The following is a 26,945-nucleotide window of genomic DNA, read 5'->3' as shown; positions in this document are numbered from 1 at the left end:
AGAATCATAGCCTCTGCTTTAAATGTGGAAGACATCGGTCACTGTGACATTGTATTCTTTAGCTAATAAAGTCACGATGAATCCAAATACAGAAAACTTCCACAACATCCATTTCTTCAGCCTACCATGATTAGTGTTTACCATAGCTAAAATGTTCATTCCTTAAGGAATGTCTTCCGGTAGTGTCACGAGGTGTTTTAACTGCGCAGACATCTAGTTTTTCTCTTAGTCTTTCACTAGATATTCTTTGGGGTCAATATAAATGAAAGAGAATGGGATATTAATAGTGGATTCAAACTGCTAAATTATAAGAACTTCAGTTCTTTATTGAATCGTTGCCGGTTTCCTTCCTGTGAAAGAAAGACGGAATAAAGATGAATAAACTGCACTTTTAACCTTTCAAGGAACATTTTCAGGCAGTCGGTTTTGCTCTGAGCATTCTCCGTAGGGGGTATAGCCGTCAGTGCCTCCACACGGTGCACTGTAGGCATTAAATTAAGGTCCGCTGCAGCGTCCTTTTGGCCCCTAGCTGTAACACCTGTCATTCCTTGTACTGTACCTCCATTCATATTCTCTTTCTTTCATCTTGCTGTCCACTTTCTCCAAACAGTTGTTTCATGAGGTTTTCCTCGTGTTGCGCCTTTCAAACCTTTCTGCTCGCAATTTCCTTTCCAGCGCTGAATGACCTCGTAGGTCCCAGCTCGTGACTTTTGGCCTAAATTCTATATTCCTGTCCTATTCCATAAGTAGTGAAACGGAATGGGAAGTTGCATTCCTCTACTATGAGATTCAGGGCCTCTGTAACACGGTTTTTTCGCAATAACTTTTTATCTATGCACTTCATAAATATAACGCTTATTCAGAATACATATTATATTTACACATAAATTTTGACTGTATTCTGCACTACGTAGGTTGAATAAATTTGGTACTTACAATGTAAACGTGACTTTTTTTTTTTTTTTTTTTTTTTTTTTTTAAGACGGGCCAACTTAAAACCTCAGAGAAAAGGTTTCGAAACGGCAGTCGTACGGGTAACTTATGTAACTTATGACAGCATTTCTTCCCTCTTTCTCGATGGATGATTGGCTATACGTAACGAAGGCTAAACCTCTGGCAACAATGACATACAAATTTAAATACAAGCAAACCAGTACACCTTTATGAACTCTGGAACCTCTCCACTGATAATTGTCATAATGAACAAACTAACAAAATATGTTAATAAATACAAAAACACTTCGATTATTAGTCTAACTCCCAAAATAAGTTTCCTAAGAAATTGCAGTCTACTTTATAGGTCACAATCAGATTGACAAGATGTAGGGAATACTTGGTAATTATCAAAAACATAGTAGACAAGCTTGATTTGATAACTGCTATATCCAATGTCAAGCCATTTTTATTTATTGGCTATCTACCTATTTACTGAAAAAAATAGCCGGTACCGTATATTGGCTTTAAACTTTCACCAATAACTATCGTCAGAATGATGACTTCATGAGGCTCCACCCGCTTTCGCCTCGTTATAATTCAGGATAACACTGAAGGCTACCATGGGCATTGTTGGATTAGAAAATTTAACTTCTGGCTATAAAAACTAATTTCTCGAGTAGTAGTAAGAAGTGCTAAATGATCCTCAAGGATCCCAGCAGTTGGCCTAAACGTTTAATTCATGTATATTTCTGCTATACTGTTGCGGCACTACTGCTACAGTAGTATTACTACGCTAGCACTGATACCCCACCCACATCTTTGTATCGTTCCGCCATTCATAAAGTCTTTGGGTTTCAGAGCCGATGTAGTTTCTGTCTGGTGGATGGGCGGGGCAACATTTCGTCAAAAGGTGTTTGTTTACCTTGCTTACGTAATGAATGTTTTTCGACTCTTGGCTCGTAATCATTGGCCATGGCGTCGGCTAGATCATTTTTACTCTATAAGAATTAAAACTATCGGGTTTAGGTTATTGATAATGTTGACAAAATTTGTGTGTGGTTGTAAAATATACATATGTCAACTTTCAGCTACATCCGGTGCTTTGACAAGGAGCAAAGTCCAAAAAACCGTGTTACAGAGACCCTGAATCTCATAGTAAGTTACTAGAATTTAAGCGTGTCATCCGGGTGGGTCCCGCCTCCACCCTCAAGAAGAGGGGGCTCTGATTTTTCGCGGACCAAGAGAGACGGACCACTGGGCTCTTGTGGTCGATACTACATACTCTCTTAGTACAGGCAGCTTCCTCCGATGCGTGGACTACGACTTTGGTCTTGGAAAGAAGAGGAGGAGGCGACAGAGGCTAAACCGGTAATTTCTTTTTGGAATCACGATATGCTCTGAAACACCAGTTCAGGCTTCTTTCTTGCGTTTTTTTTTTCCAGTGGTCAGCTATGTGTTTTATGTCGTGTGATCCCCCTTTTTTTTATTGGGATGCCATCTGTTCACGGGGAAAGTTTAACGTTATCATTTTCATCGATAGATTATTTTGCATTGTAACTATTTTTTCATAAATTTACCCTTCGAAAGTCACTACTGCTATCTCTCATATATATATTATATATATATATATATATATATAATATATATATATATATATATGTATATATATATATATATATATATATTATATATATATATATATATATATATATATATATATATATGCAGAAGCCAGGTACTATGTCGTACCTCTAAGTAAATGGGGATACAATCCACAATGAAGTAAATTCCTCTTGTAGTTTAAATATATTATTACTGTATAGGATTAAAGCTTTCGACCATCAACTGTGGTCTTGTTCACTAAAGTGTGATATGTCACCTCAAGGAACTGACAAGAAAGAGCACAACCATTTGAAAAAACAACGGTTAGGAAACAAGCTAGTTCAAATTTATGAATGATCAGGCGGTTGAGCCCTCGTTCTTTCCAGAATTCGTCTTGATCTTCGTGGGGGAATTTTTCTATTGTCAACTGCTTGTTCTATGGTGGTTGGGTGGTTAGTTGGAGAAATAACCTGAGTGGAGTAAACAGGAGAGGAAGCAGCATCGTTATTGGCACATATATTTCTAAAGTTTGAAATTTTCCCTTTCCTACATATCTCCTCACAAATAGCTGTATTTTCTGTAATGCCAGTATTTCCTGCAAAGGTCTCGTTTAATGAAATTAACGCCCCTTCTACTACTCGTCTCAAAGTCCGGTCGTTACATGCAAAAACAACCTTTGTACCTTTAAAATTTATTGCGTGGTTTTTCTCCCATGTATGTTGCGCAATTGCACTGTATGAACTTCCCCTTCTGCAAGCAGCAACGTGTTCTTCCCTTCTCTTATCAATGGAACGTCCGCTTTCTCCCACGTAACATTCATTGCAATCACTACAAGGTATTACATATACTCCTACTTCTCTCTATTACCCGGGTTATTTTTAATGAGTTTCTTCTTGATTGTACTTGTTGAATACGGAAAAACCAACGTTAAGCCGTTCTTTTTTCCTTTAACTGCCTAGAAATTTATTAAGTTCTCTATTATAAAAGGAAGCAAGAGATGCCTTAAAATCTGCCTTTTCAGTTATATCATGAGGGGCGTAAAACATCGATCTAGCTTTAGATAGAGACTGTAGTATAAAAAACTTTGGGTAACCACAGTTTAGTAAAACTATCTACCAAGAAATTTATTTCGGCGTCAATGAACTGGGGATCGCATATTCGGTATGCTCGAAAAAACAAATTGGTTAAAACGTTGTGCTTTATCTTTCGGTTCATGGTATGAAAAGTAATGGATATAGGTGTTTGTGTGGGTGTTCTTTCTATACACGCTGAATTTAAAGTCACTACTCACTGTGTCTCTATGAACTACCATATCTAGAAAGGGAAGCCTATTTTCCATTTCCTTTTCCACTGTAAATTTAATAGAGGGCAAAAAACCATTTAGCAACTCTAAAAACCTATGAAAGGCTTCCTCGCCGTGTCTATAAACAATAAAAACATCATCTACATACCTAACCCAAATTTCAGGCTGATGTCTTCTGGTAGTGTGTCAACGTATACCTTTTCGAAAAATTCCATACATAAGTTAGCCAATATAGGGGAGAGAGGTGAGCCCATCGAGACCCCGGATTTTTGTTGATAGAACGAACCATTAAACTCAAAAATTGTAGATTCAACGCAAATGTTAATCAAATGACAAAATTTATCTATGTGCATAGGTGGCTTGAAAATATTATCTGAGGCTAATTTCTTCAAGTTGTCGAGCACGAAACTCAGTGGTACATTTGTGAATAAAGAAACTATATCTAGACTGTACATAGTACCTATAATTCTTTTCCTTAATTTGATCCATAAAATCCATACTGTGCTTAATGTGAGATTTCGAAATGTCCCTATTAATTTCCCCAAAACATCCGCTAACCATGATGACCAGATCCGACTGAGGATTGTTGCAGCTAGCGACAATGGGCCTTAAAGGACACCCCTCCTTGTGAATCTTGGGAGTTCCGTAAAAATAACTAAAAGACGGCAGTTTTCTCGCTAGCTTACTCAGGACTATATTTCTGGTTTCTTTTTCCACACCACTGCTAACTATGGCTTTTATTTTCTTGTTAAATTCAGACTGCAAATCGCTAATGCAAGGGGGGGGGGTTTTGTTACTTTTTAGGTATGTGTTACTATCGTTTAAGAGCCTTTGTGCCTGATCAGGTAATCGTTCTTATTCATAACCACTACACAGCTCCTTTGTCTGCTTTTAAAATTTTAATACTTGAATTCTTCTTCAATCTATCTAATGCCAAGTTGAAAACGTCGTTGGTAAATGATCTAACCTCTTCTTCAAAACTATGAAGCAACATGCCTTTAATAAAATCTACGTTTACTCCTGTATGCTTGTAGTTAAATTGATTGATGCTACCAATACCTCTAATGAAATCAATATCCTCCAGTGCCCAGAGAAAAAATTGAGACCTAAGCTTAGGTCTCAATTTTTCTCTGGGCACTGAGGATATTGATTTCTTGTTAAATTCAGAGCTGCAAATCGCTAATGCAAGGGGGTTTTGTTACTTATGGTATGTGTTACTATCGTTTAGAGCCTGTGTGCCTTGATCAGGTAATCGTTCTTATTCATACCACTACACAGCCTCCTTTGTCTGCTTTTAAAATTTTAATACTTGAATTCTTCTTCAATCTATCTAATGCCAAGTTGAAAAACGTCTTGGTAAATGATCTACCTTTCTTCTCAAAACTATGAAGCAACATGCCTTTAATAAAAATCTACGTTTACTCCTGTATGCTTGTAGTTAAATTGATTGATGCTACCAATACCTCTAATGAAATCAATATCCTCAGTGCCCAGAGAAAAATTGAGACCTAAGCTTAGGTCTCAATTTTTCTCTGGGCACTGAGGATATTGATTTCTGTTAAATTCAGACTGCAAATCGCTAATGCAAGGGGGTTTTGTTACTTTTAGGTATGTGTTACTATCGTTTAAGAGCCTGTGTGCCTTGATCAGGTAATCGTTCTTATTCATAACCACTACACAGCCTCCTTTGTCTGCTTTTAAAATTTTAATACTTGAATTCTTCTTCAATCTATCTAATGCCAAGTTGAAACGTCGTGGTAAATGATCTACCTTCTTCTCAAAACTATGAAGCAACATGCCTTTAATAAAATCTACGTTTACTCCTGTATGCTTGTAGTTAAATTGATTGATGCTACCAATACCTCTAATGAAATCAATATCCTCAGTGCCCAGAGAAAAATTGAGACCTAAGCTTAGGTCTCAATTTTTCTCTGGGCACTGAGGATATTGATTTCATTAGAGGTATTGGTAGCATCAATCAATTTAACTACAAGCATACAGGAGTAAACGTAGATTTTATTAAAGGCATGTTGCTTCATAGTTTTGAGAAGAAGGTAGATCATTTACCAAGACGTTTCACTTGGCATTAGATAGATTGAAGAAGAATTCAAGTATTAAAAATTTTAAAAGCAGACAAAGGAGGCTGGGTAGTGGTTATGAATAAGAACGATTACCTGATCAAGGCACACAGGCTCTTAAACGATAGTAACACATACCTAAAAGTAACAAAACCCCCTTGCATTAGCGATTTGCAGTCTGAATTTAACAAGAAAATAAAAGCCATAGTTAGCAGTGGTGTGGAAAAAGAAACCAGAAATATAGTCCTGAGTAAGCTAGTCGAGAAAACTGCCGTCTTTAGTTATTTTTTACGGAACTCCCAAGATTCACAAGGAGGGGTGTCCTTTAAGGCCCATTGTCGCTAGCTGCAACAATCCTCAGTCGGATCTGTCATCATGGTTAGCGGATGTTTTGGGGAAATTAATAGGGACAATTTCGAAATCTCACATTAAGCACAGTATGGATTTTATGGATCAAATTAAGGAAAAGAATTATATAGGTACTATGTACAGTCTAGATATAGTTTCTTTATTCACGAATGTACCACTGAGTTTCGTGCTCGACAACTTGAAGAAATTAGCCTCAGATAATATTTTCATATTTTCAAGCCACCTATGCACATAGATAAATTTTGTCATTTGATTAACATTTGCGTTGAATCTACAATTTTTGAGTTTAATGGTTCGTTCTATCAACAAAAATCCGGGGTCTCGATGGGCTCACCTCTCTCCCCTATATTGGCTAACTTATGTATGGAATTTTTCGAAAAGGTATACGTTGACACACTACCAGAAGACATCAAGCCTGAAATTTGGGTTAGGTATGTAGATGATGATTTATTGTTTATAGACACGGCGAGGAAGCCTTTCATAGGTTTTTAGAGTTGCTAAATGGTTTTTTGCCCTCTATTAAATTTACAGTGGAAAAGGAAATGGAAAATAGGCTTCCCTTTCTAGATATGGTAGTTCATAGAGACACAGTGAGTAGTGACTTTAATTTTCAGCTTGTATAGAAAGAACACCCACACAAACACCTATATCCATTACTTTTCATACCATGAACCGAAAGTAAAGCACAACGTTTTAACCATTTGTTTTTTTTCGAGCATACCGAATATGCGATCCCCACCCGAGTTCATTGACGCCGAAATAAATTTCTTGGTAGATAGTTTTACTAAACTGTGTTACCCAAAGTTTTTTATACTACAGTCTCTATCTAAAGCTAGATCGATGTTTTACGCCCCTCATGATATAACTGAAAAGGCAGATTTTAAGGCATCTCTTGCTCTTCCTTATAATAGAGAACTTAATAAATTTTCTAGGCAGCTTAAAGGAAAAAAGAACGGCTTCAACGTAGTTTTTCAGTACAACAGTACAATCAAGAAGAAACTCATTAAAAATAACCCGGGTAATAGAGAGAATGTAGGAGTATATGTAATACCTTGTAGTGATTGCAATGAATGTTACGTGGGAGAAAGTGGACGTTCCATTGATACGAGAAGGGAAGAACACGTTGCTGCTTGCAGAAGGGAAGTTCTTACAGTGCAATTGCGCAACATACATGGGAAAAAAACCACGCAATAAATTTTAAAGGTACAAAGGTTGTTTTTGCATGTAACGACAGGACTTTGAGACGAATAGTAGAAGGGGCGTTAATTTCATTAAACGAGACCTTGGCAAGGAAATACTGGCATTACAGAAAATACAGCTATTTGTGAGGAGATATGTAGAAAGGGAAAATTTCAAACTTTAGAAATATATGTGCCAATAACCGATGCTGCTTCCTCTCCTGTTTACTCCACTCAGGTTATTTCTCCAACTAACCACCCAACCACCATAGAACAAGCAGTTGACAATAGAAACATTCCCCCACGAAGATCAAGACGAATTCTGGAAAGAACGAGGGCTCAACCGCCTGATCATTCATAATTTGAACTAGCTTGTTTCCTAACCGTTGTTTTTTCAAATGTTTGTGCTCTTTCTTGTCAGTTCCTTGAGGTGACCTTATCACACTTTAGTGACAAGACCACAGTTGATGGTCGAAAGCTTTAATCCTATACAAGTAATATATATTTTAAACTACAAGAGGGAATTTACTTCATTGTGGATTGTATCCCCATTATATATATATATATATGTAAAGGCTAAAAAGAAATCTAGAAAATAGCTTTTCGAAAAACTCCGTTAACTTCATTAAAAATCTTAAAAACATAAAACGTTTAAAGATAAAAAGAAAATTTACAAAATATAAAATGTGAATCTCTGCAGATGTACAGCTATTAAAGATAAAACTTAAATTTCATGAACAGAATTTAGAGAGTTTTCGAAGGTATTCACTAAGAAATGAATGCAGCTAAGGAAATGAGCCTATGGGCAACACGGAAAGAGATTTGGAAAAATTAATTTCAAGTGTTGTGAAGGGGTACTGAGAATAAATAATTGCTTACCGGTCTTAGGTACTCCTTGTTTAATTAATCAAAGGAGGTTTTTAGAATTAATGGAGGAGCTATAGAAGTTTATTTTGCATTTGTTCAATGATTAAAAAAAACCGTATATGAAAAATTATTTTGCACTGAAATATTTGTTCTCCGACTAGAATGAAAGCGAACCTTCAGTGGTCTTTTAGCTGAACACGTAAATTTCGTCATTACATCTCGGAGAAGTATATAAACATAAAGATCACCGAAGATCCCAATAAAAGAGTGAGTAAATCCTTATTGTTTTGATCTGAAGGTATGAAGGAGTTCGTCAAAATCCATTCAAAATCGTAATTCGGACGTCTTCAAAAGAATTTTTTTATTTTTCCTACTCCATGAAAGGTAATGAAGCATAAATTGCTTTTTTTTTTTTTTTTTTTTTTTTTTTTTGCCGTAGTAGGTAACTAGACCTTTGGCCGATAGTATACCCTATCACCTATATATGTACATCGAATCGTTTTGCACAGGACATTTTACTTTTGAGAATTTGTCACAAATTTTTCAACTTAGATTTTCAACAGAAGTATTTCCTCGCTGCTTCATGAAGTAGGAATGTTAATACGAATTAGTTTTTTTTTTTTTTTTTTTTTTTTTTTCAAAAATCAACTAGGCGGAAAACTGTTTCCCCTTTGTAGCCCAGGCTGGAAGAAAACAAAGTACAAATGGAAGGGCCGTTTTCTATCATGTTCTTGAAATATTTGTGTATATATATACGTGCACATTTCCTTTGTACTTCATCACTTTAGGGTGTTTCTCCACAAAGTTACCATAGGGAATACTGAAAATACTGTTCATGAAAAGCTTGGCGGATTTCTTAACAATTACGCTGACTTTCAGAGGTTTACCGATAGAGGTCTCAGATGCCTGTGATGTTCTCGAAGAGATATGGAAGAGGCGACAGTATCAGCGCATCTTTTTTGTTGCTTATTCAAGACGAGAAATTGTTTCTGTGTCCTTCCTCCTGTAATGCCGATAAGCATGAGTGTAACCCACGTTGGGGGTGAGTGCCGTTAGTAGGCATTACTTAAGGATCTTTGCAGCGTCCCTTCGGCCCCTAGCTGCAACCGCTTTCATTCCTTTGACAGTACCTCCGTTCATATTCTCTTTCTTCAATCTTACTTTCCATCCTCTCCTAACATTTTTTTTAACTGTGCAACTCCGAAGTGATTCTCATGTAAAATCTTTCAAACCTTTTTACTGTCAATTACCTTTCCAGCACTGAATGACCAGCGCTTGGCTTTTGGCCTAAATTCTATATTCTGTTCCATACTAACATCCCAAGTCATTTTGCTTGTGCCCTGGGTTATCGGGTAAGGTCATCAAGAGATCGGCGTGAAGAATTAATTCCCATCCAGGATTCCTGATGGAATATTCTTCATGCTGGTAGGAGATGGACTGACTTGATAAATTCGGAGCAATGATTCCAGGCTGACCGTTCCTTATGCTCTCATTGTCATGTATAGTAATTTATATCGTATTCCAATGTAAAGATTCCTTTTGATATATTTTTCGTTATGCCATTGTTAGAAAATGGTTTCTTTTACAATGCTAATAAGTTCGGATTCAATGGAAATTGCTCTTTGCTGACTGGGGAGAAGTGGCAAGATGAACCGTTCTTATGAAAAGATTTCCAAGTATGATCTTTCATTTGAGAGAGAGAGAGAGAGAGAGAGAGAAAGATTTCCTTCATAAGTGAATGTATTCGCCGTTGTTGTTCAGTAGTAGAGACGAGTCTTAAGACAGTTTTCACTCATACAACAAGATAACGACATTGATCTGGGCTGAGGACGTAGCCTAATTTATCTCTGAAAGACACTGCAGACCATGGCAACCAGAGCAGCGTCAGAGATGCTTCAACTTATGACCTGGAGAATCTCGCCTTACGAAAAGATGTACTACTCCTCCGCAGCGTTCACTCCACGAACGCTTCCCAACCGATCGTAGGAACGTAACACACTTTTTCCGCGTTATCTTGATTTTCCGCCCACGTGAACGCTTGGAGGAGGAGGAATGAAAGGAGCGCGCAGCGTGTGATGAGATTTTAAATGTAGACATCTCTTCGCCGTTCTCGCAAGCAACATAGAAAAATGACGCCGACTGAAATTACCATCATCGAATGACATATGCGCGTACTCGTCGCTTGGTTTTCACCCTGCGCACACCCCGTTGAAAGATGGGCCATTTTTTATGTAAGATTTTTTTTTTTAAGTTTATACAGTGCGCGAAAACTAGATTGAAATAAATGAGGTGAGAGATATTGACATGAACCATCAGTCTAAGAGTTATGGATAGAATTGACGCCTATGATTTTTAAAAAGTTTTTACGATATGGAGAGCGTAAATGGATTTTAATGAAACAAATGACCTTTGTATAGCTACACGAAATATTCATTTTTGGGAACAGGCGACACAAGTAAATCATTTCTGAAAACGTAACTCGACCAGTTGCCTTTCCTTCTGATAAATCTTCCTATGGATAAAGCAGAGTTGACTTTGATATATCTTTAGGAGATCTGTGCGGCATAAAGCATACATTGGAAACGAGAAAATTGCTGATGAAATAACACAGTGACCTGAAATGTCCCAAGTATTTGTAAATAAGCTTTACCCACAAGTTGGCAGTCACCTGATGAGGAGAGTCCATTTCTACTTATATTCTCTCTTTCGGGCATTCCATTGAGGAGTGAGAGATGTGTATTTATGGTGACAGAAGCTCACTCTCGACGTGGTTCGGAAGTCACGTCAAGCCGTTGGTCCCGTTGCTGAATAACCGCTGGTTCCATGCAACGTAAAAACTATACAAACCAACAATATATTCTCTCTTTATCTTGAAATGACTGAGCGTCTTGAAGAAATGTCCTAATGCGTACGATACTCCATCGTAAGAATGAGGAAAGAAGCCAGTCGAACTCTGCATAATTGCTAATTCGTTTCCCCTCACGCATTCTCTAGAAATGAAGATGAAAGTCCACCCCAGCCGCAGGAGCCAGTCACGTCGTGTGATAGCGCCCATTAGTAGGCAATCTTAAGGAGAAGAGCTGTATTTCCAAGGGCGATTAGCGACTGTGATTTGGGTGAGCTGTCTTTAAAGACGGTGATAACATGCGCTCCCTGGTGTTATGACAGACAGAACGAAATTGCCTCTGAGACAAAGTACGTATCCTCGAGTTAAATTTGTCATGACGAAGGACAACGAAATTATACTCTTTAATTTCTGAAGACCCAGTTCTAGTGGGAAGAAAAAGAGACAGTGCGTGTCTCTTTTTCTTCCTTCGGCTGGTTGTTGTACTCCTTCCTAAAAGGTCATATGTGTACCTCTTACTTCCATTACGGCAAATCTGATTGATACCCATGAAACTTTTCCCCCGCAGCGGGGATAGTGCTGCCAGTGCACCTCACGCGGTGCACTGTAGACTTTACTGTATGTTCTTTGCAGCGTTCCTAGCACGAGGTGCACTGTAGGCGTTACTTTATTTTCTTTGCAGCGTCCCTTTGGCCCCTAGTTGCAACCCAACCTGTTCCTGTGTTCATATTCTCTTTCTTCCATCTTGCTTTCGACGCTTTCCTAACAATTGATTCGGAGTGCAACTGCGAGGTTTTCCTCCCGCTACATCTTTCAAACCTTTTGCTGTATATCGTTTCAGCGATGAATGACCTCATAGGTCCAAGTGCTTGCATTTGAACTAAATATTATATTGTATTCTATTCTGCCTTTAAATTGGGTGAGATATTTCTTCGATCTCTAAAACACTTTGGACGGCATTTTCCAGGACATGAAATCTAGTTCGTGGCCTCCTCTTAGAGCATGGGAAATCATACCCTATTGTAATGCTTATCCATCACTGCTCACGTATTTTAGAATTATATATATATAATATATATATATATATATATATATATATATATATATATATGTGTGTGTGTGTGTGTGTGTGCATATAGCCTATATATCTTATATCTATATATATAATATATATATATATATATATATATATTTATTTATTTATTTATTTATTTATTTATTTATTCAGTAGAAAAGAAGAATTTGTGGGATTGTAATAAGCCACCTGAAAGGTCCAGTAGTCTCTCTCTCTCTCTCTCTCTCTCTCTCTCTCTCTCTCTCTCTCTCTCGTTTTACGGCTTGTATCACTCTCGGCTCACAATCAAGATAGCAACGTTCGATTCCCAAACCAGGCGAGTAAAGGTACCGGTCGGGCTCGTTTCCTTGAAAATCTACACTGCTTCTGTTGACCTAAACAGAAAATGACGTACCTGGTTTCCAATCGGTTGCTGTGATTCGCAGCTAGGAGCCTCAGTGAGAATAATCTCTATCATGATACGTAGGGGGGGCAGGGGCATCAGTGCACTTCACGTGGTGTACTGTTATTGGTATTACGCAAGGTGGTTGTCCCCGTAGAGGGGTAGTACCGTCAGTGCACCTCATACGTTGCACTGTAGGTATTACTGAAGGATCTTCGGCCCCTGCTGTACCCCCTTTCATTCCTTTTACTGTACTTCCGTTCATGTTTCTTTCTTCCTTCTTATGGTCCACCCTCTCTTGAGAATTGTTTCATAGTGCTACTGCAAGGCGTTCCTCCTGCTACACCTTTCAAACCTTTCTAATCTCAATTTTCCTTTTAGCTCTGAATGACCTCATAGCTCCCATTTTCCTATCATGCTGTCCAACCACTCCAACTCCGTCTTTTCCTCCGTAGGGGGGTAAGCCGTCAGTGCACCTCATTCTGTGCAATGTAGGCATTACTTAAGGGTCTTTGCTGCGTCCCTTCGGCTCCTAGCTGCAACTATTTTCATTCCTTTTAGTGAACCTCCGTTCATATTCTCTTTCTTCCACCTTTCTTCCCACCCACTCCTAGCAGTTGTTTCATAGTGCAACTGCGAGGTTTTCCTCCTGTATCACCTTTCAAGCCTTTTATTGCCAATTTCCGTTTCAGCGCTGAATGGCCTTAGCTGCCCCAGTGCTTTGCATAATGCTAAAAATCTATATGAATCAAATCAAGTCCATCTTTTCACTGTCTTGCACGCTGAATGGCTCAAAGTACCCAAGTGTTTGGATTTACAGCCAGATCTTCATAAATAATTCATAACCAACATTCTATCGAGTGTTCCTATCAGTGCTGAGGTAAAAAGTATATCCTAGTTTTACCAGACCACTGAGCTGATTAACAGCTCTCCTAGGGCTGGCCCGAAGGATTAGATATTTTTCCGTGGCTAGGAACCAATTGGTCACCTAGCAACGGGACATGCAGCTTATTGTGGGATCCGAACCACATTATATCGAGAAATTAATTTCTATCATCAGAAATAAATTCCTCTAATTCTGCGTTGGCCGAGCCGAGGATCGAACTTCGGCCCACCGGATTGGTAGCCGAACACGAAAACCACTCGTCCAACGAGGTGGCATGCCGTACCGAGAAGGATCTCACGCGCATCGCAGTTCCTTCTGAAAGGGCACGCGTCACGAAAGGCAAAACCACTGGGCGAAGGAATCTGTCTTTGGATATTTCCCTGGAAGCATTAACCGCCTGGAGGAACGCAGGCGTCCCCAGTCTTGCAGTTAGCCCCGTTGCGTGATCTTAGCACCACGCCTCGAGGTGCGGATAGGCGAACTAATTCGGGTAATTAAGCAAAGTGATCTTCCGATGTTGTTGATTAAAGGCGGGTACTACTCCCATCATCAGCGGTGGAGCGACGGAACTGTCCTTAGCGGGGTTCGAATTCATAGGCTGACAGCATGAATTGCGCGCTTTGGTACTTGTCATCTATAACTGTCGAGAAAGATATGGTGGAAAATTATTATTATTATTATTATTATTATTATTATTATTATTATTATTATTATTATTATTATTCTTTGAAAGGGACGAAAATGTAATCAAGTAGCTAAGCAAGTTTCCAGGAATTTTTTGTTGTTATTATTGAAAAAGAAACCACAAAATTACTGTGTATAACGTGTTTACATATAAATATTTACATTTTATTTTACTCAACACTCGAGTACTTTCAGGCCCCATCTGTGGCCCTTTTTCAAGAGATGAGAAAGGGCCACAGATAGGGCCTAAAAGTACTCGAGTGTTGAGTAAAATAAAATGTAAATACTTATAAGTAAACACGTTATACACAGTAATTTTGTGGTTTCTTTTTCAATCTTCAGAAGAAAACTGAAAGAAATTTTTGTTTTATTATTATTATTATTTATTTATTTATTTTTTTTTAACTCTATCACAGTCCTCCAATTCAACTGGGTGGTATTTATAGTGTGGGGTTCCGGGTTGCATGCTGCCTCCTTAGGAGTCCATCACTTTTCTTACTATGTGTGCCGTTTCTAGGATCACACTCTTCTGCATGAGTCCTGGAGCTACTTCAGCCTCTAGTTTTTCTAGATTCCTTTTCAAGGATCTTGGGATCGTGCCTAGTGCTCCTATGATTATGGGTACGATTTCCACTGGCATATCCCATATCCTTCTTATTTCTATTTTCAGATCTTGATACTTATCCACTTTTTCCCTCTCTTTCTCTTCAACTCTGGTGTCCCATGGTATTGCGATATCAATGAGTGATACTTTCTTCTTGACTTTGTCAATCAACGTCACGTCTGGTCTGTTTGCACGTATCACCCTATCCGTTCTGATACCATAGTCCCAGAGGATCTTTGCGTGATCGTTTTCTATCACTCCCTCATGTTGGTGCTCGTACCACTTATTACTGCAAGGTAGCTGATGTTTCTTGCACAGGCTCCAATGGAGGGCTTTCGCCACTGAATCATGCCTCTTTTTGTACTGGTTCTGTGGAAGTGCCGAGCATTCACTTGCTATGTGGTTTATGGTTTAATTTTTCATATTGCACTTCCTACATATGGGAGAGATGTTATTTCCGTCTATCGTTCTTTGAACATATCTGGTTCTTAGGGCCTGATCTTGTGCCGCTGTTATCATTCCTTCAGTTTCCTTCTTTAGCTCTCCCCTCTGTAGCCATTGCCAATTGTCATCGCTGGCTAGTTCTTTAGTCTCTCATGTATTGTCCGTGCATTGGTTTGTTGTGCCAGTCCTCTGTTCTGTCTGTCTTTCTCCTGTCTCTGTATATTTCTGGGTCTTCGTCTACTTTTATTAGTCCTTCTTCCCATGCACTCTTTAGCCACTCGTCTTCACTGGTTTTCAGATATTGCCCCAGTGCTCTGTTCTCAATGTTGACGCAGTCCTCTATACTTAGTAGTCCTCTCCCTCCTTCCTTTCGTGTTATGTAGAGTCTGTCCGTATTTGCTCTTGGGTGTAGTGCTTTGTGTATTGTCATATGTTACCTGGTTATTATTATTATTATTATTATTATTATTATTATTATTATCATCCACACATGAATTTGGAAAAGAGCAAAAGCTAAGAACTTGTTCAACTTATGGTGAACCAAATGCTCATATATTAAAACTAGTTAATCCAAATTTAAGTAACTGAGCTGTGACTCACAAAGCCCGCTCCTGTAGGGGGCTAGTGCCGTCAGTGCACCTCACGTGGTGCAATGTAGGCATTACTTAAAGATCTTGGCCACGTCCTTCGACCCCTAACTGCAACTTTCATTCGTTTGACTGTACCTCCGTTCATGTTCTTCTTCCATCTGACTTTCCAACCTCTCTTAACAATTGCAACATGTGCAACTGCGAGGTTTTCTTCCTGTTACACCTCTCAAACCCACCTACTCTGAATTTCCGTTTCAGCGCTGAATGACCTCATAGGTCCCAGCGCTTAGCCTTTGGCCTAAATTCTATATTGTATTCTATCCCCATACAAAGCCCACATAAACAGGCCTTATGGCAGCCTAGCCTCTTGCTCCCGGAGCACTGCCACTACTCTTAAATTTTCAAATTAACATAGTTTTTATTTTGACAGATAACCCATGGTCACCTTTACTGTATATGCCTGGTTTATTTACACTTTATATAGTCAGTTTCTTGATGAGCTTGAGCTTAGATCAATCAAGGTATGGCTCTTTTTTTCACCTTTGTGCTTTGATCAGCTCTTTGAGAATTTTAAGAAACTGATTTACAGTTCTTTCATTTGTAAATGTTTCCTGTTTCTCTATTTTTTTCCCAAAATTTTCAAGAATTGTTTATTTTTGCCTCTTTTTTTTTCTAGTTTTTTTTTGCCCCCTCTCATTCTTTTTTTGTAGCTTGACTTAAATGTTTCCTGTTTCTTCTGTATTTTAATTTTCTTTTCAATTTTCAAGAATTTGTTTATTGTTGCCTCCTTTTTTTTCTAGTTGACTGTAAATTTTTTGTTTTTTATTTATTTATTTTTTAATTTTCAAGAATTTGTTTATTTTTGCCTCCTTTTATTCTTTTCTTTTTTTTTTCTCCTCGTTTTTTCCCAGCTTGGCTCTTTGTCATCAACCTGTGACCTTTATCCATACCCATGCCTCTGCCTCATTGCTATACATTTCTTCATCAAGACTAGAAAGGACAGTCTTTACAGACCCTTTTCTCTGTGGATTTACGATAATAGTAATGATAATATTGGTAGTTTCCTCTTGATGAACTTTTTAAAATAGTATTGCTGAACTGAAAGTGATCTTATAATTTGTCGTGCAATTTGCTACTTGCTTTTCATTTTTTGTATTAATGAAGCATATATATACAGAGATTGCTTGTTAGGTAGCATTTAAATCACATACCTTATATTTAGTTAATAGATATACATAACTATCTGATGCTCTATTTCGGGTAAAGTCATTATGTAACATTTTATAGAAAATGTTAATGTATCAAGTTTTCTATCATCACTTTCTATCTACCTTTTGCTTCTTTCAAAAACCCCTGTTCAGTTCAAGGTAACTTTTATTTTCTCTGACATGAAATTTAATTTCTCTTAATAATGTACATTTCTTTTATATTATTATTTTTTTCTATCACATGCCTCCAATTCGACTGGGTGGTATTTATAGTGTGGGGCCACTGGTTGCATCCTCCCTCCTTAGGAGTCCATCACTTTTCTCACTTTTTGCGCTGTTTCTAGTAGCACACTCTTGTGCACGAGTCCTGGAGCCACTTCAGCATCTAGTTTTTTCAGATTCCTTTTCAGGGATCTTTATACAAAATTCTCTCAATCCTTTAATGAGAGAATTTGGTATTAAATCAATGCTGTAAATTCTGCCATTATTTATTTTTAATAAACCATGTTAGACAGGTCTGTTTCCAGCATACATATTATTATTATTCTTATTATTATTATTATTATTATTATTATTATTATTATTATTATTATTATTATTATTATTATTATTATTATTAAGGTGGGCAAAATTTTCCTCCAGGCTCAATAGAATTTGAATGATGGATTGTATCTTTTTGGCAAGGTTCGTTAAGCCTAATTAGCGTTTTATTTATGCAGCGATGGTGGGGAAGGCGTTACGGACGAGCTACAAAGTGAAGAAGCTGTTTAGAAAAAACTACTTTCGTTTCGTGGTTTATATCTTTGCGCATCACCAGCTAAGCGATTCATAAAGGTATGTCAACTCAGAACGACTCATTATTACTTTTATTCATTGTAAAAAAAAAAAAAAAATTCCTTGCGTTTTCTTATTACCAGCTGATGTCAGAGATATTTAATTGATCAATTCATTACAGTGGTACTGTGTAAAGCACAATTTCTATTCGCACGTTCATTTATTCTGTTTGTAATAGTTTATGGATAGTGTTGTTGCAGTTATAATTTAATATTATATATATATATATATATATATATATATATAATGCATATATATGATATATATATATATATATATATATATATATATATATATATATATATATATATATATATATATATATATATATATATATATATATATATATATATATATAATATTTGTTTGAACTTAATCTGTGTGGGTGTTTACAATATGCTGGTATGGTACTGCTACTGTACCGCTTATTTTTTTTTATCATTACATTTACCCTTTGGTAATACATTTACGTCAACATGATTGTAAACACTGGTAATACATTTATGTTAACAGGATTGTAAACAATGATAATACATTTACGTTAACATAATTGTAAGCAACCAGACAGATTATAATTAAATATATATATATATATATATATATATATATATATATATATATATATATATATATAATATATATATATATATATATATATATATATATATATATATATATATTATATATATATAATATATATATATATATATATATATATATATATATATATATATATATATATATATATATATATATATATATATATAATATATATATAGCATGTACGTATGCATGTATGTACCTGTGTACACGAACGCGCGCACCCCCTTTAGAGACGCCTGAAACCAAATATGTGTTTTGCGCAGAGGGCGTTATTTGTAAAAGATATAATCACGACCACCCGAAGTACACATCTGCATACGCAGGAAGCGTCTGTATGGGTCTTCAGTCCCAACATCCATAATGCGGGATGAGAATAATTGCCATTCAAATGATGCGAAGCCTCTGTTCATTGCCATGACTCGGCCATATAGCCTCTCCTTCCTCACGGTCAAATGACTTCAAGTTCTCAGGCGACCACCTTTCCTCTTCTTCTTCTTCTTCTTCTTCTTCTTCTTCTTCTTCTTCTTCTTCTTCTTCTTCTTCTTCTATGGTCTGTTTTATGCTTTATTTTATAAGATTATGATAGAGGACACTTAAGGATTGGAAGTTGATACCTACAAGGAGGATTTGACATTATTAGGTTCCTGCTTTCTTAATCCTGATTTCACGATAGTTTTCAATTTATCTGTAGTGTTCTGAACAGGAACCTGTGACCTATTTGTACGTGATTGAAATATGATGTTGGTGTGGGTGATCATATTTATGATTATTATTATTACCATGATATTGCAATAGTTTTAATATCTTGTTTCTTAGGGCTAATTTTTACCACTCTGCTACCCTGGGCTTTAAACAGATTTTCGGCCCCTTAGTCAACGTGAAATTCGAACTTACTCTTGTGGTTTAATTTGAAAAAGTACTCTAAAATTGGTTGAAAAGTGTTATGATTAATATTTTATATTTTTATCAAACTAATCACTGTCAAAAGCAATTTTTTTCATAGAATGCTCAGAGATAAGAAAATGCGAAAACAAAGAGTAGAGAATGGTAAGTAAATGAAAATGACGTGGTGAACAGCTAAACTGTCATTATATGACTAGGGATAAAGTTGGGAATTAGATATTGAGAATGGAAGAGCCTATTATATTCTTATACGGTTTAAGAACGTTTTCATATTTCTCTTAATGTCATTAAGCCTCAAACACGAATGCAGAATAAGAAGTTTTCTGCAAACGTTTTTGGACTAAATTCATTTACTCTCACACTGACGTAACCATCTCCTGACAAAGCATTTGCGTCACTAAAACGTTAAAACTCGGAGCTTATAAAGATAGACGTACCAGGTAGGCGTACAAAACCTGGTTCGTGTATGCGGTCGGTGAGCTGTTCTGACGCTATATGTCTTTTTATGAGGAAAGAAACAAATAAACTGGACAAAGATACCTCTGGCAACTTCCTGCAGATCATTGGATGAAGTACTGAGAAACTTTATACCGAATACAGAAATCAAGCTAAGCAGACGATCTTGGCTAACTTTTTATTTACAACTGAACGTACTCGCTTACCTTGTTTTCTTTCCCCAAATTAATTCAGATACCTGATGCTTCCATCCTCGGCTTAATATTACTAACTTCCCGTTAGGGGGTCTCGCCGTGATTGCACCCCTAGATGTCACCCCTTCAGCGCTGAATGACCTTATAGGTCGTACCGCTTGGCCTTTGGCCCTAATCTTATATTCTATTCTAAGGTGTGCAGGACACTATTGGGATACCTATCAAACTTCCAGCTTGAGTATCCATATCAATACTCTCTTCTACTGTTTGACGAGTTGAAATAGAGGGAAGATTGGATAATTAAAGGAGTGCGAGTGGATGAAACTCGATGAATGTTGGAAAGGAGAATTCGAATGGACAGATTTATTCTGTACTGTAAACTAGTATTCGAGAACTAGGTTCACCGCCGGCGGAAATGTACTACTAATTAAAATGATTCGTTTACATACAAACTAAACGGCATTACCTTGCTAAACAATCTTCGACAGGCTAGACTGTCGACGTGGCGGAAAAGCAATGAAGAGAGGAAAAGAAAGGATGAATGAATAACAGAGAATTAACCAAAAACATAATTGTGTACACACACACACACACACACACACACACACATATATATATATATATATAATAATATATATATATATATATATATATATATATATACAGGCACTATATAGAATAACAGCAGATGTCAGAAAAACTAAGGAACTTTTAGATAGCACATCAGAGCCCTTTCAGCTTGCAAGAGCCTTTTCACCGAAGGGAGAATGCGGTAATAACTATAGATAATGAGCAAGAGTAATATCCATACGAATTATCAGTTGGGCACCGGAGCCCCGGAAGCCTTGCTGTATTCATTGTAGCACTCGTATAATGGTGATACTTTGTACATTGATTGTGCTCCATATGATTAAAAGAATAAACTTTTTTTTTTAGTTCGTTTAATGAGTTTTAAAAAAATTTAAATGTTACTTAACTTATTTTTAATTTTAATATTCCTTTTTTTAGTATGTATATATGGAAACGTGAGTAAATACATTGAATGTGTGCGTGTGTTCCAGTCCAGGGTATAAGCATATGCCGTAGTGCAGTTTTTTAATTTCATTTTCATTCATTCAGAACCACGCCGAATGACCTATCTGGTCCCAGTGCTTGGCCTCTGGCCTAGACCTGGTTTTTAATTCCAATCCTTCGGGTCAGCCCTATATAAGAGCTGATAGTGAGCTCAGTGGTCTGGTTAAACTATAATAATAATAATAATAATAATAATGTGCTGCAAGTAAACCCTCTTTTAAACATGTTTTATTAAAAATTATTGCTGCATCAGCTGTATAAATTTCATAGAGGTTCTTCTATATTTTTCTAATCGTGGTTTTCTCATAGTTGCTTAAACTGGTGAGCAACGCACCGAAGGTTGGCATGTCGAATAGCAGAAAACAATAAATGTCAGTTTTATCAAACGCGTTAGTTAAAATTTAAAATTCAAAGCTGAAATGCAAATTGAATTTAAAATTTTAAGTAACGCCCCAGGCGTTGTAATAAAACTGACATTTATTTTTTCCTGTTATTCGACATGCCAACCAACGGTGCGTTGCTCACCAAGTTAAGCAACTATGTGAAAACCACGATTAGAAAAACAGAGAAGAACCTCTATAAAATTAATGCAGCTGATGCAGCAATAATTTTTAATAAAAAAGATAATATCAATAATAATATCCGTAATTCATTTGATATAGAGCTGCTTGATAAGGCCTCATAAGATAAAGATTGAACTGTCATTTTTATTCTAATAACATCAGTCATTCAGATAGGCCACCCAAAAAAAAAAAAATCCATGCGAACAGAAATCCGCAGCTAAGCCCATAAACAAAAAGAAAATCTCCTAGAATGCAAGTAATTACCATTAAGGCCTCTCTCCCCCTCTCCCCAACTACCTACCCCGTTTAGGAGGGGGGGGGGGCAATAGGAATTGCTATGGCTCCATAACCCTCCAGTCTATGGAAGTAACATAGTGACCCTCGTACTCAGTCAGCACCGCCTGGTTGCAACAGACCCAGCATTAGGAGACGTGTCATCTTCCATGCTTATTAGACTTTGTCTCAGCAGTCATGTGGCTTTTTTTTTTTTTTTTTTTTTTTTTTTTTTTTTTTTTTTTTTTGAAATTCGCCGGGGCGTTGATCATATTCCTCGTAGGGAGAATTCACAGTGCGAGGTTCCCCCCCCCCCCTTCCCCCTTCTCACGCGTTCTCTTTTTAGCTCTTGGAATTTTTCTTCAGTATTCCCATCATTGCCTTAGTTTGGCCCCGTTTTTCTTTTTTTCAAGTTGTATGACTTTACAGTTTGTGTATGGGGATATCCCCCTGACTGTTGGCATATCTGTATATTTGGCATTTTCCACTCTTTTTATCATTTTCCCATAGATGTACATTCAGTTTCGTAGGAACTTGTCTAATAATAATAATAATAATAGTAATAATAATAATAATGATAACGATAACACTCATTGATGTCGCAATACCATGGGGCACAGGGTTTGAAGAGACAGAGAGGGGAAAAATGGATAAGTTCAAGACCTGAAAATAGAAATAAGAAGGATATGGGATATGCCAGTGGAAATTGTACCCATAATCATAGGAACGCTAGGCACGATCCCAAGATCTCTGAAAAGGAATCTGGAAAAACTAGAGGCTGAAGTAGCTCCACGACTCATGCAGAAGAGTGTGATCCTAGAAACAGCGCACATAGTAAGAAAAGTGATGGACTCCTAAGGAGGCAGGATGCAACCCGGAACCCCACACTATAAATACCACCCAGTCGATTGGAGGACTGATACAAAAAAAAAAAATTATTATTATTATTATTATTATTATTATTATTATTATTATTATTATTATTATTATTATTATTATTATTATTATTATTATTATTATTATTATAAAAGATACTCATAGTAGCATGAGTCTTCCAATGGAGAGACAAATCTTCAGTTATGTAAATTTCAAAATGCAAGAATAGCTTTTGGGAATCTGTTCGGTTCCCCCCCCCCCCCTCCGTAGATTGACAAAGGGAAACCGAAAAGATTCTCGAAAGCAGTTTTAAAATGTAATATATTGTACATTTACATAGCTGTGGATTTATTTCTCTCCATTATTATTATTATTATTATTATTATTATTATTATTATTATTATTATTAGAAAGAGAAAATTCGATATAAACTAAATGCAGCTGATACAGCTATCGCTTTTAACACTACGTGTTTAAAAGAGGGTCTACTACTACTACTACTACTACTACTACTACTACTACTACTACTACTACTACTACTACTACTACTACTAATAATAATAATAATAATAATAATAATAATGATCCCACCCTCAGAATTTGGCTGAAATCCTTGTTTTTCACAGACATGTCTGATCAAATTGTCGTCCTCAATCACTCATTCTTGGAGAATGATTTCCACATAACTTACAGAATCATCATCATCATCATCTTCTTCTTCTTCTTCGTTTTCCTCTTCTCCTTCTTCTTCTTCTTTTCCCGCGGTTTATTTGGTCACTGTCTTGCGACTGGCCTCTTCATGGTTAAGTGGCGATTGAAAGCTATGCCTTGATACCTCTGGGATTTCTGTCCACTGGACAATTTTCAATCTGTTACCGGGTTGCATATGGGAATCTTGCTCGTCATTAAAATTTTAAATTTTCACTGTTCTCCATATGTTCTCTCTCTCTCTCTCTCTCTCTCTCTCTCTCTCTCTCTCTCATCTCTCTCTCTCTCTCTCTCTCTCAGAGGTACATGCGTATACATATTTTCCAACCCCTCTTTCTCTCTCTCATAGACACAAACATTTGCAATCTTTTCCTCTCTAAAATAAAACCACACATACACACACATGAATAAAACCCGCGAACCACTGATCTCTCTCTCTCTCTCTCTCTCTCTCTCTCTCTCTCTCTCTCTCTCTCTCTCTCTATTTATTTATTTGTCTGCTTCAGCAACAAACAGGTAAGTTTACATGAAGAAACGTATTTTAGGATAAAGAATGCAACCCATCCGCCATATTCTGTACTTGCTTCTCTTCACTGTGATTTCCCTCTCAGGGTTCTTCCAAAATTTAGAACTCTCTACCTTCTTCGGTATTTCCCTGATAACTTAATGATAGAGTCAGGTTTGTTGGCCTTCCGTAATAATGTAAACCCCAAAATGAGTAATTTTTTTTTATTTTGCCTCCATTTTCATGTGATGAAACATATGACATGCACACATCTATATACACAGATATATATATATATATATAATATATATATATATATATATATATATATGTATGTATGATATATATGTATGTATGTATAGGTATATATATATATATATATATATATATATTATATATATATATATATATATATATATATATATATATATATATACACATATTTTTTATTTCGCTTTGCACCATTGTAGTAATAAATATTGGACTTCTAAATGAAGGATAGAGATTGTATATTCTTCGCTTAGTGGACCAACTTAGGCAGAATACTGTATGAGACTGAACGTCATCTTACCCTGTAATTTGGATTGATCAATATTTGTAAGTTGTTTAAAATATTGATAGTTTAGTTTACTGTCTGGTCCAATATGGCTAACATGCTAGCAGGTAGTGAGTCAGTCCTGTTGACATCAATTATAGTATTAGTGTAGGTTCCTGCGTGGTTTACTCCTTGGTGGCAGAGAGAGAGAGAGAGAGAGAGTACCCCTTCAGAGAGAGAGAGAGAGAGAGAGAGAGAGAGAGAAAGTAGCCTTGAGAGAGATAAAAGAATTATCCCTTGAGAGAGAGAGAGAGAGAGAAATTTATCCCCTGAGAGAGATAGAGAGAGAGAGAGAATTTATCCCTTGAGAGAGAGAGAGAGAGAGAGAGAGAGAGAGAGAGAGAGAGAGAGAGACGCTAATGCTCAATTCTCCGTCAAAATGTATTCGAGCCTCTCATAATTACCTCGACGAAGTAATCCTCACCAGTTGCGTGCAACCATCCATCTCTCTCTCTCTCTCTCTCTCTCTCTCTCTCTCTCTCTCTCTCTCTATATATATATATATATATATATATATATATATATATATATATATATATATATATATATATATATATATATATATATACATAAATACATACATATATACATACACACGGAGATAGATTTGCTACATTTTCTTGGAGATATCATATGAACAATTACGTTTGTGTCCGTGTCATTAAACTGCCGAGCAAACCCTCAAATCATTTCCGGAGATGAAAATAGCAACATGTTTAAACAGACGTTTGTGAGACATAACATAAAGTACAGAGGAATGATTTTTTGGGAGGAACCAAACGCCGAAGGAGGAGAGACGAGTCTCCGTGGGAGGAGCACAGGAATCCGTGAAGGATGCTGAAAGATATTTTTCCGTTTAAATGATAAGAAAACTACTAATTCAGCTAATGAAAATATAGACCTTCAATAACAGGTTACTGAAAGTCTGAAGCCCATACAAGACGTAGTTCATATAAAAGTTTTTGAGGAACTTTGTCTGACAGATAGGCGGAGCTCACGCTGTCTGGAGGCGTTCCTTGCATAGGTATATATATACCGGAGTCTGTCTCGCCGACTCGTTCAAACGCCTGTCTACCGCGTTGACGATTGACAGTTTCGAGTAAAAAAGTCTGCTTGTCGGAGTCTGCCACGCGCTAATCTCCATCTGAGGTTAGTGATCTAATTGACCTACAAACGCGCATGCGTGCACAGCATCCTCCGAATCGAGTGACGAGTGCATGTAGAAAGAAAGAAATTTCATCGCTTTAAAAGAAGATCATCTAGTGCATTGAAAAGCTAACGTATTTCTCTTTCATTTTTGTGCGTGATCAAGAGAAGCCATCTTTTTGGGGATTGTGTCGTTCGTATTAAAAGAGTCTTCATCAGGTGAGCAGATGATCGCGTCATGACAAGAGTTGGGGGAGGTTCTGAAATTTGCTGTGTGGTCTCTCGCGTGATCGCTGGCGATGTTGACGTGATTTCTTATTCAGAATGTTAATAGTTTCCGGGACCAGAATGGTGAATCGCCATTTTCCTCTCGATCTCCCTTTTCTGAGTGTTGACATGATAATGATGATATTGATAACTATTACTATCATTAGTGTATCCGGTCCGTCAGAAATGACGGAAATATTAAAATAATTTCGTAAGAGTATGTGATAAATGTGTATAAAAAAAAGTAGGATACTATTGCGTATACTTTTTGTACATCAAATACAAATATATTATATATCAAGATGATGCATTGATGAAAGGTACAGTTCATTCCCCGCAGACTACCTCCATTACTCGATGAGAAATTTACTATATTGTGAGCGCACGATTTCTCAAAATATCCATACATATAAATGAATTGATCGAATCTAGAAGAATAACATTAGATTACATCAAATTCAATGCCATATATTAAAGATGGAATAGGATTGAGAATCTATATATATATATATATATATATATATATATATATATATATATAGAGAGAGAGAGAGAGAGAGAGAGAGAGAAGAGATAAGAGAGAGAGAGAGAGAGAGAAGAGAGAGAGAGATAGATTGGGTAGATAGATAGATAGATAGAAGTTCCAAAATAGTCAGAAAAATATAAAGATAAAAGATTTAAAAACTTTATTTTAAATAAAATTGATAAGGTAGGGTATTAGTATGTAACTTTCTTAAAAAAAAATACGACGGAATCCGATGTGTCACATTAATAAGCCAATATTAGTTTTATGTAGTTTAGTTTTAATCATTAGATAGACATCTTGGCAAGAGGTAGGGGATTGAATGCCTAAACATATTTCCAGCTAAATATCTATAGAAATCTCTATAGAAGTAT

General features: G+C 36.7%; 1 protein-coding gene across 3 annotated transcripts in view; it reads left to right on the top strand.

Annotated features, from left to right (window-relative positions):
• The window catches only part of LOC135211997 (uncharacterized), a 127,531-nt gene that overhangs the window by 7,498 nt on the left and 93,088 nt on the right, over positions 1–26,945 (top strand). For 2 of the 3 annotated variants that reach the window (XR_010313804.1, XM_064245267.1), the window contains exon 2: positions 17,771–17,885. The exons of the other annotated variant lie outside the window; for it this stretch is intronic. The gene's annotated coding sequence lies outside the window, so the exon portion shown is untranslated. The remainder of the gene's footprint in view (positions 1–17,770; positions 17,886–26,945) is intronic. 3 annotated transcript variants of the gene reach the window in all.

This window comes from Macrobrachium nipponense, chromosome 40 (genome assembly GCF_015104395.2).
Source record: "Macrobrachium nipponense isolate FS-2020 chromosome 40, ASM1510439v2, whole genome shotgun sequence".
Classification (NCBI taxonomy): Eukaryota; Metazoa; Arthropoda; class Malacostraca; order Decapoda; family Palaemonidae; genus Macrobrachium; species Macrobrachium nipponense.
The sequence above is the reverse complement of the archived record's forward strand: the minus strand, read 5'-3'. Positions and strand labels throughout refer to the sequence as shown.